We start from the raw sequence: 17476 nt of genomic DNA on the forward strand, positions 1-17476 counted from the left end.
TACCCTCTTGCTCTTCACATACTTGTAGAATGCCTTGGGGTTTTCCTTAATCCTGGCAGCCGAGGCCTTCTTATGGGCCCTTTTGGCTCTCCTAATTTCCTTTTTAAGCTCCTTCCTGTTAGCCTTATAATCTTGTATATCTCTAACATTACCTAGCTCTCTGAACCTTTTGTAAGCTTTTCTTTTCTTCTTGTCTAGATTTATTACAGCCTTTATATACCATGGTTCCTGTACCCTACCATAACTTCCCTGTCTCATTGGTATGTACCTATGCAGAACTCCACACAAATATCCCCTGAACATTTGCCACATTTCTTCCGTACTTTTCCCTGAGGACATCCATTCCCAATTTAAGCTTTCAATTTCCTGCCTGATAGCCTCATAATTCCCCTCACTCCAATTAAATGCTTTTCTAACTTGTCTGTACCTATGTCTCTCCAATGCTATTGTAAAGGAAATAGTATTATGATCACTATCTCCAAAATGCTCTCCCACTGAGAGACCTGACACCTGACCAGGTTCATTTCCCAATACCAAATCAAGTACAGTCTCTCCTCTTGTAGGCTTATTTACATGATTGTGTCATGAAACCTTCCTGAACACACCTAACAAAATCCACCCCATCTAAACCCCTTGCTCTAAGGAGATGCCAATCGATATTTGGGAAATTAAAATCTCCCACTGCTGCAACTCTGTTATTATTACACCTTTCCAGGATTTATTTCCCTATCTGCTCCTCGATATCCCTGTTACTATTGGGCAGCCTATAAAAAACACCCAGTAAAATTATTGACCCCTTCTTGTTCCTAACCTCTACCCACAGAGACTCCATAGACAATCCCTCCATGACATCCACCTTTTCTGCAGCTGTATCACTATCTGTGATCAACAGTGCCACACCCCCACCTCTTTTGCCTCCCTCCCTGTAGTTTCTGAAACATCTAAAACCCGGCACTTGAAGTAACCATTCCTGTCCCTGAGCCATCCAAGTCTCTGTAATGGCCACCACATCATAGCTCCAAGTACTGATCCATGCTCTGAGCTCATCCACTTTGTTCACAATACTCCTTGCATTAAAATTGACACATCCCAAACCGTCTGTCTGAGCGCATCCCTTCTCTATCACCTGCCTATCCTCCCTCACACACTGTCGACAAACTTTCTCTATTTGTGAGCCAACGACCTCTTCCCCAGTCTCTTCAGTTTGGCTCCTACCCCCTAACAATCCTAGTTTAAACTCTCCCCAGTAGCCTTAGCAAACCTCCCCACCAGGATATTGGTCCTCCTGGGATTCAAGTGCAACCCGTCCTTTTTGTACAGGTCGCACCTGCCCCAAATGAGGTCCCAATGATCTAGAAATCTGAATCCCTGCCCCCTGCTCCAATTCCTCAGCCACGCATTTATCCTCCACCTCATTCTATTCCTATATTCACTGTCACGTGGCACAGGCAGTAATCCAGAGATTACTACCTTTGTGCTCCTGCTTTTCAACTTCCTTCCTAACTCCCTGTAGTCTTTTTTCAGGACCTCTTCCCTTTTCCTGAATGTGTGACAAAGGAACTGGAGGCCTTTAAGAATAATTGGATCTCAGGTCCTTCTCCTTAACCTGAGATTTAAAGGTTGATGAAATATCATGGGAACTAAGGAGAAGGGCTGGGAATCAGAAATGTAAATTAGTGTTAGTCAAGAACAGCACAGTAAAGAAAGAGACAGATTGGATTAGAAGATGCAATAGAAGTTTTGCTTCAATAAATTAAAGCTAATTTATCACATAGAGGAATGAGGTTGAATAAATTATTCTCTTACAGGCAGCAATGAGATTAATGGGCACTGTACTAAAATTAGCACTTTGCTAAAAGGTTCAAGGCTGCTGTGTTCCAGCTCTTTCTTTATATGACAATGTAAAGTTCATTCACATACAAACATAAAAGCCCACGTAGATCTGTTTGTGGAATGACATTAATTACCCAGCACATTCTGCAGATTCATAATTCACAGACAATCAATAATTGATTATAGTGCATTTAACCAGGTATCTTGGTCATGGTCCAAATGCCTAGGTGAGAATTGGAATAATTTGTCCTACAGCACTATTAGATACTTTATACTTCTAACAAATATCGTTACTGGGGACAGAGAATTCTGTTGCCTAAACAACAGCACCATTTGGTAGAAAAAGAAATATTTAAATTTTCTTTTGTGACACACAGGTCATCTTCTACGAAGATGGGGAATTACAAGGTTGGCACCACGTGTGCAGGACCGATTGCATTGACCTGAACTCCTTTTTCAGACGCTGTAACTCCATCCGTGTTGAGAGTGACTGGTGGGTGTTGTACGAGAGACCCAACTACATGGGATACCAGTACGTCCTGAGCAGGGGCGAGTATCCTGACTACCAGCGCTGGATGGGGTTCGATGACACAATCAGGTCCTGTCGCAGTTACCCATGTGTATGTCACAACTTCTTTTCATTGTATTTTGCAAATAATGCTGCCTTTTCAGAGACCTTTCAGTAATTATATTTAGACAGACCATCATCATCATTATCATCATCATCATCATCAGGCTCCGTGCCCAGTTTGAGCTTTGACTGCCATGGCCCACACACTCCTGTTTCGGGTCAAGTGGATCAATTCATTGGTATTCATTTCCAGTTCTCTGCCTGCTGTCTCCATCATCATTTGTCTTTGTGTAAGGGGGTTTCGACTTCTATGTTACTGCGGAGGCTAATTAAAATGGCGTCTTTGTTATGTTAATCTGGGGAATGCGGCTTTGTTGTGTTAAACGCTGAGAAAGTTTGCGCTAGCAGCTTGTTTTTGCTTTAGAGTCTGATAAGAGAGTGCTATTAACCAATTGGGATAGTTGTTATGGTTTTGGTGTATTTGAAGATACTGTATGCTCGGGGTTTTGGGGCAGAAGGTGGGAGAGCAAGACAGGGGATGGACCATGTGCTGTGATGTCCGCTAACGGGGTCGGACCCCGAGGAGGGCTTTCGGTGAGGAGATGGAGACGGACTCGTGTGGAGCGTCTGGTCGACCACCGTTGTTGGTCCCAGGCGGCCGGTCGAGGTGGTCCGAGGGGTCGCAGGGTGAAGAAGAAGGTCCTTGAGCTCCAACGGTTTTTGTCCACGAAGAGATTGAACTTTGATAAGTGTGGCGCCTTTTATTTTCCTTTTATATTTTATTCTCTTTTAATTATATAGTTCCAGTAATATCTATAAACTGTATATCATTTAATTGCATCTGGTGTATTGTCTGTTATTTGGGCGGGGTGGGGTACATCACACAGCATCCACACAAACGAATTACCCAGTTTGCCGGGGCCGAGGCTGTTTCCCTAGACGACAGCAAGCCGAGCGACCCTGGGGGTGGCCGGGGGGGCTACATTTGTCTTCCTCTTGCTTTCTTCCCTTCAATCTTTCCCATAATTACCGTGCATTCTAACCCTCTTTCCTAATTGCATGTCCAATGAAGTTACGTTGCCTTTTCATGATCTCATATATTATTTCTCTTTTTGTGTTTTGCGCTGTTCATGACATCCTCGTTAGATATTCATTTTGTCCATGATATTCTTTGCATCCTCCTCAAAAGCCACATCTCTGCTGCTTCAATTTGTTTCCTCGTGTTACCAGATATTGTCCCAACATTCTGAGCCATATAACATAACTGGATAAATGTAACATTTCAGTACTCTGAGGCGAGCTGTCATGCCTAGTTTAGTATTGGTCAGTATACTCTTCATTCTCATAAAGGTGTCTTTTGCCATCCCTGTTCTTCTTTCGATGTCCATGTCGCACCTGCTATCTGATGTCACCCAGCTTCCCAAGTAGCAAAAGTTCTGTACTTGTTTTATGTCTTCCCCGTTTATTCTCAGCTTGCAGATAGGATTCTCCTTTTTGGATACCACCACACATTCTGTCTTTTTGCAATTGATAGATAGACCCATTTTTGCACTTTCTTCCACAATTATATCAATTAAGTTTTGTAGTTCTTCCTTCGTACTTGCCATTAACATAGTGTCATCTGCATATCTGAAATTATTGATGTTTTCACCACCAACTTTGATTCCCAAGATGTCTCTTATTTTTTGTAATATTGTTTCACTGTACACGTTAAATAAATCAGGGGAGGAAACACACCCTTGTCTGACACCTCTCTTGATTTTTGTAAACTGACTCACTTCTCCATCTATTCTTACAGTGGCGGTTTGTTCCCAGTACAGATTTCTGATTAGGCGGAGGTCTTTTGAATCCAGATCTAGAGTTTCCTGTGATATTTCAAATAGCTTATTGTGCTTCACTTTATCAAATGCTTTTATGTAGTCAATAAAACAAACAAATCTTTTTGCACTTGAATAGCTTGTTCTGACAGTATCCATAACATCAATATTGCGTTTCTTGTACCTTACTCTTTCACAAAACCACATTGTTCTTTACCTATTTCAGCTTGTATCTTATTTTTAGCTCTTGTCATCAAAATTCTTAGAAGTATCTTGGTGATATGACTCATTAAACTTATGGTCCTATGTAATTCACATTCTATTGCTCCAGGTTTCTTAGGAAGAGTGATAAATACTGATTTTTTTCCTTCTTTTCTGGCATTATTCCAGTCTTATAAATGTCATTGATTAAATCAGTAAGTTTTTCAATTCCATAATCTTCAAGGGCGATAATTTGTTCTATTACTGATTCATCAGGACCTGCTGCCTTTCCTTTCTTCATTTTATTTATTGCATTACGAACTTCAGATTTTAAAATACTCGGACCTTCAATGTTTTTCGTAATTTCTGGTTTTTCACCTCGATCATCTTCAAACAATTCCTGAATATACTCAGTCCATCTGTTCATAATCTCATCTTTTTCCATGATAATGGTACCATCCTTTGCTTTCAAGCATCCACTGGAAGAACAGAGGAGCTTTTTACCGGTGATATTCTTGATTTGTTGATGTAACCTTTTTGGATCAGTAATAGGGATTCTTTGTATTTGCTCACATTCCTGGTTTAACCATTCTTCTTTGGCTTTTTGACATAAGTTTTTAACTTTTTTATCTAAGGACTTATATTCTATAGGATTTGCTTTCTTCCATCTCCTTTCTTCCATTAGATTTTTGATTTCATCTGTCATCCATTTATTCTTTGTGCTTTTTTCTTTTTTTAGGAATCACTGACTTTGCTGATTCTACCAAGGCATCCTATTGAGAGTTAAATTTGATTTCTACATGATTGCTATCATCTTCAACAGATTCTATTTCTAGACTTTGAAATCTATTCCTTACTTCAATTGTAAATTTTTGTTGTAAGTTTTCTTCTTTGATTAATTGTAAGTAGTCAAGGGATTGTTCAGGTTTTTGCTTCTTTAGTTTTTTTAAGTTTTACTTTTACATGACATACTACTGGGTTATGGTCACTGTTGCAGTCTGCACCTGGATATGTTCTGCACTGAGTCACTGAGTTTCTAAATCTTTGGTTTATAGTAATAAAGTCAATCGGATTTCTAGTGTTATCACCTGGACTTTTCCAGATCCGTAAGCGTCTTGGATGGTTATTAAAGTAGGTATTCATAATGACCTGATTATTCATCTTGCACCATTCTACCCATTTCTCACCTCTTTCATTTCTTTCCCCTAGTCCATATTTTCCTATGGTATTTCCATCAGCACCTTGTCCTACTTTAGCATTTAGATCTCCCATGACAATAACAATGTCTTGAGATTTGCATCCATTCTTTGCTTGTTCAAGCTCTTCGTAGAATTTATCTATATCCTCATTTGTTCCATCTGTTGTTGGTGCATATACCTGTGTAATTGCTAAATCAAATGGTTGTCCTCAGAATCTAACAAGGAGCACTCTTTCTGACAGTGTCCAAATCCTAAAACACTTTTTGCCATGTTTTCATCCATAAGAATTCCTACTCCATTAGTAGGGGATGTTCCACAAGAATAAATTAGTGTTTTTTTTCTATTTTGACATGTTCCAGCACCTATCCAATGAACTTTGCTAATTCCCATGATGTTAATCTTTAGTCTTTCCATTTCATTTATCACATTGTCCAATCTTCCTGCTTGATATAGGGTTCTTACATTCCAAGTGGCAATAATTTTCTTTTGTGTTACTTGAATTTTATGAGCAGTAGCTTGATGACGGTCGGGGATCCCCTGCTGACCAGAATCAACCCTACCGAGCGAAGCATCTTCTGAATTGTCTTGAAGATCCTCTTGACGCTGTTCTTGTGTGATACATTTTGTGAGTTTGACCATGGTTTTCTTAACAAATAGATTCTAGGAAACCTAGTATCTAGCAACGGTGGTTTGCTATTGCCTACCATTGGGCGAACTAAAGAAATCGCCATTTCTCTTCCCAAATGTTCATCCACCTGTAGCATTGATATTTGAGGTCCTAGCTCATCTGCCTTCTCCCTCATAAGTTCAGTTTCTGAACCTGCCGGATCTACCATTGGCCTTCGCTCGTATCCTGAGCAGGAACCCTTGCATGTGCTACCGTTCTGGGTCAGAGCGGCCCTGGGAGCAATGAATGACTAAGGGGTAACTCCACTTTCCCCAAAGCTCTTAAAGTCCCCAATCAGAGCCTCATCACCGGATGCAGTTTAGAGTCATACCCAGGAGTATTTAGACAGATACAGAGTTAAATATTGCAGTACCTACTAAGAGTAAAATGGGAAGATATTATCACATACCATGCAGCAAAAGACAAAAATAATTAGAGCAAAAAGCTGTAGCTGTGGCATTATGGAATCGCATATCCTACGTACTGTATTTGAAACAAATTATCTTGCATGAAATGAATTGATACTAAATATTTACAAAAGTTGAATCTGAAGCATAAATGCCTGATTAAAACTGCGTGACTTTATTAATATGGAACAAACTGAAAAGGATCTGGTGCTTTCACTGCGTATGTGACAAATAAACTCTTCTCGGGCTTCCAGCTGGGTACAGGTATCAATTATACAAACCCCATTTCCAGCAAAGTTGGGATATTTTCCAAAATACAATAAAAACAAAAATCTGTGATATGTTAATTCACGTGAACCTTTATTTAACGGGCAAAAGTACAAAGAAAAGATTTTCAATAGTTTTACTGACCAACTTAGTTGTATTTTGTAAACTTACACAAATTTAGAATTTGATGGCTGCAACACACTCAATAAAAGTTGGGACAGAGACATGTTTACCATTGTGTTATATCACCTTTCCTTTTAATAACACTTTTTAATCGTTTTGGATCTGAGGATACTAATCGTAGTAGGTTTGTAATTGGAAATTTTGTCCATTCTTGCTTGATATAAGACTTCAGCTGCTCAACAGTCCATGGTCTCCGTTGTCTGATTCTCCTCTTCATGATGCGCCATACATTTTCAATAGGAGATAGATCTGGACTGGCAGCAGGCCAGTCAAGCACACGCACTCTGTGTCTACAAAGCCACACTGTTGTAGCCTGTGCAGAATGTGGTCTGGCATTGTCCTGCTGAAATAAGCATGGACGTCCCGGGAAGAGACGTCGCCTTGATGGCAACATATGTCACTCTAAAATCCTAATATATGCCTCAGAGTCAATGGTACCTTCACATACATGCAACTCACCCATGCCATGGGCACTGATGCACCCCCATACCAACACAGATGCTGGCTTTTGCACCTTTTGCTGATAACAATCTGGATGGCTGTTTTCATCTTTGGCACGGAGAACTCGACGCCCGTTTTTTCCAAAAACTAGCTGAAATGTGGACTCATCTGACCACAGCACACAGTTTCACAGTCTTTCGGTCCATCTGAGATGAGCTCGGGCCCAGAGAACAAAACAAAACAAAAGAGATGGTCGTCGACTTCAGGAGGAGACGGAGCGGCTACTCTCTGCTGAACATCGACGACTCCTCTGTAGAGATCGTTAAAGAGCACCAAATTTCTTGGTGTTCACCTGGCGGAGAACCTCACCTGGTCCTTCAACACCAGCACCACAGCAAAGAAAGCCCAGCAGCACCTCTACTTTCTGCAAAGGCCGAGAAAAGTCCATCTCCCACCCCCCATCCTCACCACATTCTACAGAGGTTGTATTGAGAGCATCCTGAGCAGCAATTATTCGTAATAACAGTGGCAATAGGGCTTATATATATCATTCTAATCCACTTATTAAAATTAGTACCAATGTTGAATCTCTCTAAAATGTTAAGTAAGTATTTCCATTCAACTCTATCAAATGCCTTTTCAGCATCAAGAGAAACAACACATTGGGGAGTCTTAGAAAGGGATGAGTACATAACATTTAACAGTCTCCGAGTATTAGAAAAGGAATAACAGCCTTTTATAAAACCTGTTTGGTCCTGAGATATAATTTTAGCTAGAATATTCTCCAGTCGATTAGCCATTATTTTTGAAAGAATTTTAGCATCCACATTTAATAGTTATAGGTCTATATGAAGCGCAATCAGTAGGGTCTTTATCTTTCTTAAGAATTAAAGAAATAGAAGCTTCATAAAATGTGGAAGGTAACTTTCCTAACAAAGAAGAATCTTTGAGCATTTCCAACTTCAATTTTTTTTTATAAAATCCTACAGAAAAACCATCCAATCCAGGAGCTTTACCAGATTGCATTGAAAGAATAGCTTTCTGAATTTCCTTTTCAGTAATTGGAGTATCAAGGGTTTGTTGATCTTCAACAGATATTCTAGGAAAATCAATCTTTTGTAAAAAGGTATTCATTTTAGAAGGATCAGCTGGAAACTGAGATTTATAGAGTTCACTGTAAAAGTCTTGAAAAATGTTATTAATGCCTTCATATTTAGAAGCTAAACTACCATCTCCCTTACGAATTTTTAATATTTGTCTTTTAGCTCCAGCTGCCTTTAATTGGGATGCTAATAGCTTATTATTTTTATCTCCAAACATATAAAATTGACTTTTTAATTTAAGCAAATTTCTTTCAATAGGATAAGTTAATAGTAAATTATATTATGATTGAAGTTCAACCCTTTGTTTAAATAAGTCAATGTTAGGAGAGACTGCATAAATATTATCTAAGTTTTTAATTTGTTTTGAAATCTTATCTAATTCTATTTTTGTCTGTTTCTTAAGCTTAGCCAAATAGGAAATTATCTGACCTCGCAAATATGCTTTACGTGTATCCCATATAATCACTTTCAACACATCTCCCATATTATTAAAAAGAAAAAAAAATCTTTTATCTGAGTCTCAATAAAATTGACAAAGTCTGAACTTTATAATAAATTTTCTGGAAAACGCCAATGCAAATTTACAATACCGACACCACTCAATTCAAAAGTTAAGCTTAAAGGCGCATGATCCGAAACAGCGATAGCGTCATGTTCACATTTCAGGACTTTGGATAGAAATCGGAAATCAGTTATAAAATAATCAATTCTCGAATATTTTTTATGAACATGTGAATAAAAAGAATAATCTCTATCATTAGGATGTAAATTTCTCCAGATTTCGATCAAATCATAATCAATTTTAAAAAAAGTTAATAAGTGATGCTGAACAACTCGGAAGTCGCTGATTGGTTGAACTCTTGTCAATCAAAGGATTTAAACAACAGTTAAAATCACCACCCATTAACAACATATATTCATTTAAATCTGGCAATAAACCAAATACATTTTTAAAAAAGGATCATCTACATTGAGTCCATATAGATTAACCAGGACAATTTTTCTATTACAAATTGTTCCTTTGACAATTAAAAATCTACCATTAATATCTGACATGATATCTTCTTGGATAAATAAAATATTAGATTTAATAAAAAATAGACACCCTCTGTGTTTTACTTTGACAAGTGGCATGATATTGAAGGCCCTTCCACGTCTTAAAAAATCTATTTTGATCGCCCGTTCTGATATGTGTTTCTTGAGCGAAAATTATATTGGGCGGGAGTCGCAAACAGCATTATGAAGGACCCCACGCACCCCTCGTACAAACTTTTCTCCCTCCTGCCATCTGGCAAAAGGCACCAAAGCATTCGGGCTCTCACGACCAGACTATGTAACAGTTTCTTCCCCCAAGCCATCAGACTCCTCAATACCCAGAGCCTGGACTGACACCAAACTACTGCCCTCTACTGTGCCTATTGTCCTGTTTATTATGTATTGTAATGCCTGCACTGTTTTGTGCACTTTATGCAGTCCTGGGTAGGTGTGTAGTCTAGTGTAGTTTTTGTGTTGTTTTATGTAGTTCAGTGTAGTTTTTGTATTGTTTCATGTAGCACCATGGTCCTGAAAACCATTGTCTCATTTTTACTGTGTACTGTACCAGCAGTTATGGTCGAAATGACAATAAAAAGTGACGACTTGACTTGAGTTTTGTGTCATAAAAGTTAATCCTATGGCAATTATGAATGCAGTGCTCTGGTGCCGCTGATTTTTCTGGGTAACCCAAACGGATGCACCTCCTGTGCTCCTTGATGCGGGTTTCCACCGTGTGTCCTGTCTGGCTGATATATGCTGTTCTGAATGCACGGGGAATCCTGTAAACACCAGCCGACCTAAGTCCCAGGTTATCTTTGACCCACATAAGCTGTAACTTGAGCTTCCTTATGGGTTTGTGGGTGGTATTAATCTGGTATTTCTTCAGGTTCCTGGCGATCTTTCCAGAAACCATGGAAACCATGGAAATATAGGGAAGACAGGCAGTAGCGACAGGTTCTTCTCAGTGTTAGGTTTCCTAGTTTTTCTGTCAGCTATTTTAAGGCCCCAATTGATTTCCTTCACCTTGTAGCCAATCTGTAGGAATGTCATGCATAATCGTCTTATTTCTCGGGGAGACTCCTTGGGTCCAAAATAGTTTTTGCATGGTTAATTGAAGTAGAAAGGACCACTCTACGTTGGGAGGTGTGATGTTGGCTGTTATTGTTACATAGGAACATAGAAACAAAGAAATTTACAGCACATTACAGGCCCTTCGACCCACAATGTTGTGCTGACCATGTAATTTACTCTAGAAACTGCCTAGAATTACCCTACTGCATAGTTGTCTATTTTTCTAAGTTCCATGTACCTATCTAAGAGTCTCTTAAAATACCCTATTGTATCTGTCTCTAGCACCAATGCTGGCAGTGCATTCCACACACCCACCACTCTCTCAGTGGAAAAACTTGGCTCTGATATCCCCCTTGTACCTACTTCCAAGCACCTTAAAACTATGTCCCCTCATGTTAGCCATTTCAGCCCTGGGAAAATGCCTCTGGCTATCCACACAAAAGGCCAAGTTCACTCAACCGATTCTCATAAGGCATGCTCTCCAATCCAGGCAACATCCTTGTAAATCTCCTCTGCACTCTCTCTCTCTATAGCATCCACATCCTTCCTATAGTGAAGTGACCAGAACTGAACACAGTTCTCCAAATGGGGTTGCACTAAGGTCTCTTCTAGCTTTAACATTACCTCATGGCTCTTGATCTCAATCCCATGGTTGATGAAGGCCAACACTCCATGTGAGTGGGTTTCCAATAGATGTCATGTCTGAGGCTACCAGCCGGTTTGTGTCAAATTAGAATGTCCAGGAACAGGAGGCAACCATTCTTCTCCGTCTCCATCATAAATTGAATGCTTAGATGTATGCTGTTCAGATGTCTTGGAACTGTTGGAGTGCCTGCAATCCATGAGGCCACACTACATAGGTGTCATCGACGTATCTGAAGAAGCATTTGGGGTGTAAGGGTGATGAGCCCCCTCCTCAAAGTCCTTCTTATAGAAATTAGCAAAAGCTGGCAACAAGGGTGATCCAATGGCCACTCTGTCTGTTTGTTCATAGCAGTACCCCTTATAGAGGAAGTACGTCAAAGTAAGGGTGTGTTCAAAAAGGCTAATGGTACCCTTATCAAACCTTGATTGCAGGAAGACCAAGCTGTCCTTAATGGGAACTCTTGTGAAAAGTGACCCCACATTGAAACATTATGTCCTCCGGGTTCAGCTGGATGTTTTGCTATCGATTCAATAAGTTGGTCAAATTTGTGATGTGATGCTCACACCCCCAACAAAGGGAGACAGCATGTTTGTTAAATGCTTAGGAAGGTAGTGGGTTGGAAAATCTATGCCACTGACGATAGGCCTCAGGGGAACCCTCCTGTGTATCTTAGGGAGCCCGTAAAGTCTTGGTGGTACCGGCGCCTGAGGTAGAAATGTCTTACATTTGACTGCTGGCAGTCTGGATTTCTTCAGTAAAGCGGAAGTCATCCTGACAATCGAATCTGTGGGATCCCGCTGTAGAACTCCGTAGGTGGGATCATCCAGAATCTGTTGGACTTTCCTCTGATATTCCTTGGAGGACATCAAGACCATTGGAGTTCCTTTGCCCGCTGGATTTCACCATAGTGCCTGGAGGGCCAGTCGCTCTCACTTTGTAATGTCTGATTACCACCAAGACCACCAAGCATGGGGGATTTCAAAATGCAGTTTAATTGGGAAATTCAGGTTGGTGCTGATTTAGAGAATTTGTAGGATGCCTGCAAGATGGCATTCTAGAGTCAGTCATTATCAGTCTGCAGGAGTGCTGCAGATTATGTCACATAAGGTACTGCAAGTATGTCCAGTTGGTTAACAGTATATAAATCATATACTGCTGTGCTTTCTGATCCACTCTACTTTGAAAAAGGCATCTCAGTAACAGCAGCTACACTGATGAATTTCTAACATGATTTTCAGAACTATTAAAACATACTATTTCCAGAACTAAATAAAATATATTATTGAATAATAGATTATACTTTAACGTGCAAGGATACACCGTGTATCGAAAGGACAGGCAGGTAGGCGGAGGGGGTTTGGAGCGGCTCTGTTAGTAAAAATGAATTTGAATTCTTAGAAGGAAATTACATAGGATCAGAAGATGTAGAATCCTTGTGGGTAGAGTTAAGAAACTGCAAGAGTAAGAAGACCCTGATGGGAGTTAGATATAGCCCTCAAACTGTAGCCAGAATGTGGGATATAAATTTCAATGGGAAATAGAAAAGGCATGTAATACGATATCAAGCAGTAGTAAATCAAGGCAACTGGACTTGCTGTGTTGTCTAGAAGACATTTTGCTGCTCATCTGAGAGGCTTCTTCAGTTCTGATCCATGGAGCGTAGTTTCCTGGTTTATAAGCTCTGTGAGTATAGTAATCACATGAAGGTTGTTAAGAGTTGTAGAGGTAATGTCATTCTGTTTGTATCTTAAACAGTAGTTTTACATGAAGTTAATGATTTTGTTCATTTTATTGTCCAGTTCTACGAGAGGCCTTTCTTTGGAGGGAAGATGAAGGAATTCATGTCATGTACTGGATTTCCAATTCGCAGATGCTGATATCTGATCCTGAGAATTATTCAGTAATGAAGAAATAAAGTTAATAATATTATAAATGGTTTATGATTTTCTGTTTTCTGGTAGTAAAAATGGCTCTCATATTAGTAACACAGTGATTCATGTACCACTACAGCTGCGGGGTGGGAACTGAACTTGTGTGAGCACGTATCTGAAAGCAAGAACCATCCATGTCTAAGAAACTTCAAGGCCTCTAATCTTGCATCAATAGTCTAACCTGTAAGGAATATAATCATCTATCTCTTAAAAAGCCAAAGGCACTGGACAAATAATGTTGTCATAAGTTCAAGGAGAAACTCAGAACATGAAATCATGGACTAAATTTCCTCACTAACATTTTTTGCTACTTTTGTTTGCACTGTTTTAAGGTAGAGCAATAAGGGTGCTCAATGCATGTAGCTGGTCATTATTAACTAAAGGGATTAATAGCCAGGGTCACAAGAGGATTCAGCTTGTTTCACAGAGCCTCCAGAGCCTATTTACCAATATTCAAGATTAAAATGATGTGTACAAGATTCTTCAGGATTTGGTTTTGTGCACAACAGAAATTAATATCTTTGAATAGCAGAATTACTGGGTAGCATAACAATCATTTACTTCATCTTATTATTGATAAGAGCACATTTTCTGCTAAAGCTCCTATATCAGATTCATTCCTGTCCTTCTGAGTTAATGCAACTATGTTGGTGATAACTCTGCCCTTGGAAACAAGATACGTTGAATAATTTGCTTCTGTTGGTCCATCAGAGAACTTCAAGTTCCTTGAATTCCTGGAAGATTTCTCATATAGAAGATTACTCTGGGTTTTCTGATATTTATGAGTCAAAACATCATTTGGTTTCCAGGGAAAATAGCTTTCGTATCATTTCTTCATTTATTGGCCATCAAGTGTTCAAAAATGAAAAGCCAGATCTGTTCATTAATTGCAAAACATAGTGCTTTTCCTATCTTTGAACTTTGTGGCAAGGATTAGTCCACCCTATTGTCAAACTGAAAATCTTTATTTACTTTGCACGTTTTGGTATGTTGAATGTCAATCTTCTGGAATATATTTTAGTTGTTAAATTATTTGTGGTAGTATTTCTTTATGTGCTGTGTGTGAGTTATAGAGTATGTACTGTGTAGTGCAATTTGGTCTGGAGGAAGGTTGTTTCCTTTGGCAGTATACATGTAGATGGTTGAATGACAATAAACTTGAACTTGAGCCTGAAGGTCTTACAACTTAAAATAATGCCTCAGTCTTAGATGATTATATACCTTATAGAAAGGAAATGTTTAGATGGATATGGACTAAATGCAGGCAAATAGGACCAGCTCAACTAAGTAACCTGGTTGGCATGGATGATTTGGTCAAAGGGCTTGTTTCTGTTCTGTATAATTCTATGATTCTTTGACTCAATTAACTGTTTCAGATATTCTTGCCCTACGCTAAGCCTTCATTTTACATGTTTAAGTTTTAGAGTGGCTAGCCTTATGCATTGATGGAGACCAGTATGTAAACAGTGAAAGATACATTTGATCTCATGTTACAATTTCGGCTCTTGGCACATTTCGCAGAATTTTTCTACAAATGCATTTATTTTCCTGCAAATCATAGGTACTTAGACAGGCATCTTCATCATATAAAAGTAATGGGATGTTTGAAACTACAGTACTTTTAGATTTTGGACAAAAATCTCTGTGCAAAATTGGAATTCAGGTAAAATATTGATGCTTTCAAGCTTAAAGAAAGTAAAGTAATGATTCATGTGAGTCATTCAGTTGATAGATATGTTTATTATTTTGTAAATTTAGTGATTAACTCTACTGTTGAGATACATTATTATCCAGACCTTGTAGATCTTTGTGGATCAGATAGAATTAAATCAGACTGAGCCCTTTGAGTAGATCAGTGAGTCTACTTTCTTTTAGCTTCTTTTATACCTATATATTCAAAGTCTCAGGGCTCTGCTTTCAACTATTTCTCATCCTTCCTGAAGTCTCCATTATCCAGTGCATTCACTTCAAGCTTCTCACATTTAGACTGTCTCCAAAGTTACTCAGAATTGGACCCTGTTCAGTTTTGTTAGGTGACTTTGCTGTATGTTGTCTCCTCAAATTCATCAGTTGTAGTCTCTTTCAACTATTCCACCTTGCTTTCATGTTAACTGCACTCACCCTGTCCATAGGCCTTTCCAAAATCTTACTCTTCACTCACATATATTTGGGGTTTCTTTTCACCAAACTTTTTGTCACTGCTTGATGTACATTTCTGCTTTGTGAAGTATCTTTGGACAAACTACATTGTAAAATGTTTGACATGAAACACACTACTCTTTTATTCAACATGAGTGCTAATATTTGCATCAACAGTTCAGACAGAGACCTATACTTACTATAATTTTCCCTTTGATGTTTACTAAGTTCTTGTGCTCTCTAAGTTGAAAGAAACATTCCTAGATTTTAGTTAGATGGCTGCTCAACTTAAACCATTAAGGGTATAGAACAGCTGTAAAATATTCCAATAAAGATCAATTCTCCTTATCTTTCATACAAGCACACACATTTAGAAATTTTAAAGACAGTAACAATGAAATCTAATGAAGATTTTTGGTTTTAAAGTAGATGAATGGACAAATAAGTTGTATAGGACTCAATTTTTTAAGTTCAGCAGGTAGTTATAAAAAGGAAACACAAAATGCTGGGACACAGATGCCATATAAATAAAACACATGGCCATGTAGCAAATGTAAGAACTTTGTTCACAGCTGGGTACAGTATCTTTAAATTAAAGTTCTCCAAGATTCAACCATTTCAATGAAGTTGCTAAGGATATTTTCCTGACTGATAAATGTACAACCATTTTAATTTAATGTTACATTAATAATAATGTAAGTCTGGCCGTCCTGCTGTTACCCGACGGATGGCCCTGTCCCACCTTGGTGTGGAGAAGAAGTTAAGTCCTGGCTTGTGTAAGTATAAGTTTCGGCTCTATGTCTATGTACTGTCCTGTCTCATGTAAGTGTCGTGTTAAAGATGAGTCCCAGCCTTTCGTATGATAAGTGTCAGCTCTATGTTAATATACAGCTCCCAGTCTGTCTCCGAGTTCCAGCCTTTGAGTTATCAGCCTCCGCATCTCAAGATCCAAGACCCCAGCCTGCAGCCAAGCTCAAGCTCCAAGACCCCAGCCTGCAGCCAAGCTCAAGATCCAAGACCCCAGCCTGCAGCCAAGCTCAAGACCCCAGCCTGCAGCCAAGCTCAAGATCCAAGACCCCAGCCTGCAGCCAAGCTCAAGATCCAAGACCCCAGCCTGCAGCCAAGCTCAAGCTCCAAGACCCCAGCCTGTAGCCAAGCTCAAGATCCAAGACCCCAGCCTGCAGCCAAGCTCAAGCTCCAAGACCCCAGCCTGCAGCCAAGTTCAAACTCCAAGACCCCAGCCTGCAGCCAAGCTCAAGATCCAAGACCTCAGCCTGCAGCCAAGCTCAAGATCCAAGACCCCAGCCTGCAGCCAAGCTCAAGATCCAAGACCCCAGCCTGCAGCCAAGCTCAAGATCCAAGACCCCAGCCTGCAGCCAAGCTCAAGATCCAAGACCTCAGCCTCAAGAGCAAAGACCCCAGCCTGTCTCCGAGCTCAGACCTCTAGACCCCAGCCACGTTCTGTCCGGTAGCTATGTTATGCCCTTGCCTGGTTCTGGGGTCCGAGCCTGAGGCAAGACCCAGGTCCTGGGCCCTTGTCCAGTCTCTGGCTCGGAGTCCAATCCCAGGCTCCTGGTTCATAGTTCCTTGTCTAGGTTCCCTATCTAGTCCATGTCCTAGCCCTTGTCTGCGTTCTTGTCCCTGCTCCGTGTCTGTATCCTGTCACGTCCCTATTCTAGTCAAGTCCTGTTCCTTGTACTTCAGCGTCTGTGTCTTGCATTTGGGTCCACTACCAGTGCCCCACTGTGACAGAAACTTCCTGCAGGATTAAGTTAACTTGTGAAAACTTTCTTGAATTGTGCAACTTGTTGACTGATTACAGAATAAGTCTTTGTGAAAATATATGCACACACTGACTATGCTAATAACTTTGTCATTGGGAGAAAAGGTCATATGGTTGACATGTAATAGCAGTATAACAAGGGTGAGCTGGTTGGCAGGTTAACACTGTTGGCATCAATGACA

This window comes from Mobula birostris, chromosome 6 (genome assembly GCF_030028105.1).
Source record: "Mobula birostris isolate sMobBir1 chromosome 6, sMobBir1.hap1, whole genome shotgun sequence".
Classification (NCBI taxonomy): Eukaryota; Metazoa; Chordata; class Chondrichthyes; order Myliobatiformes; family Myliobatidae; genus Mobula; species Mobula birostris.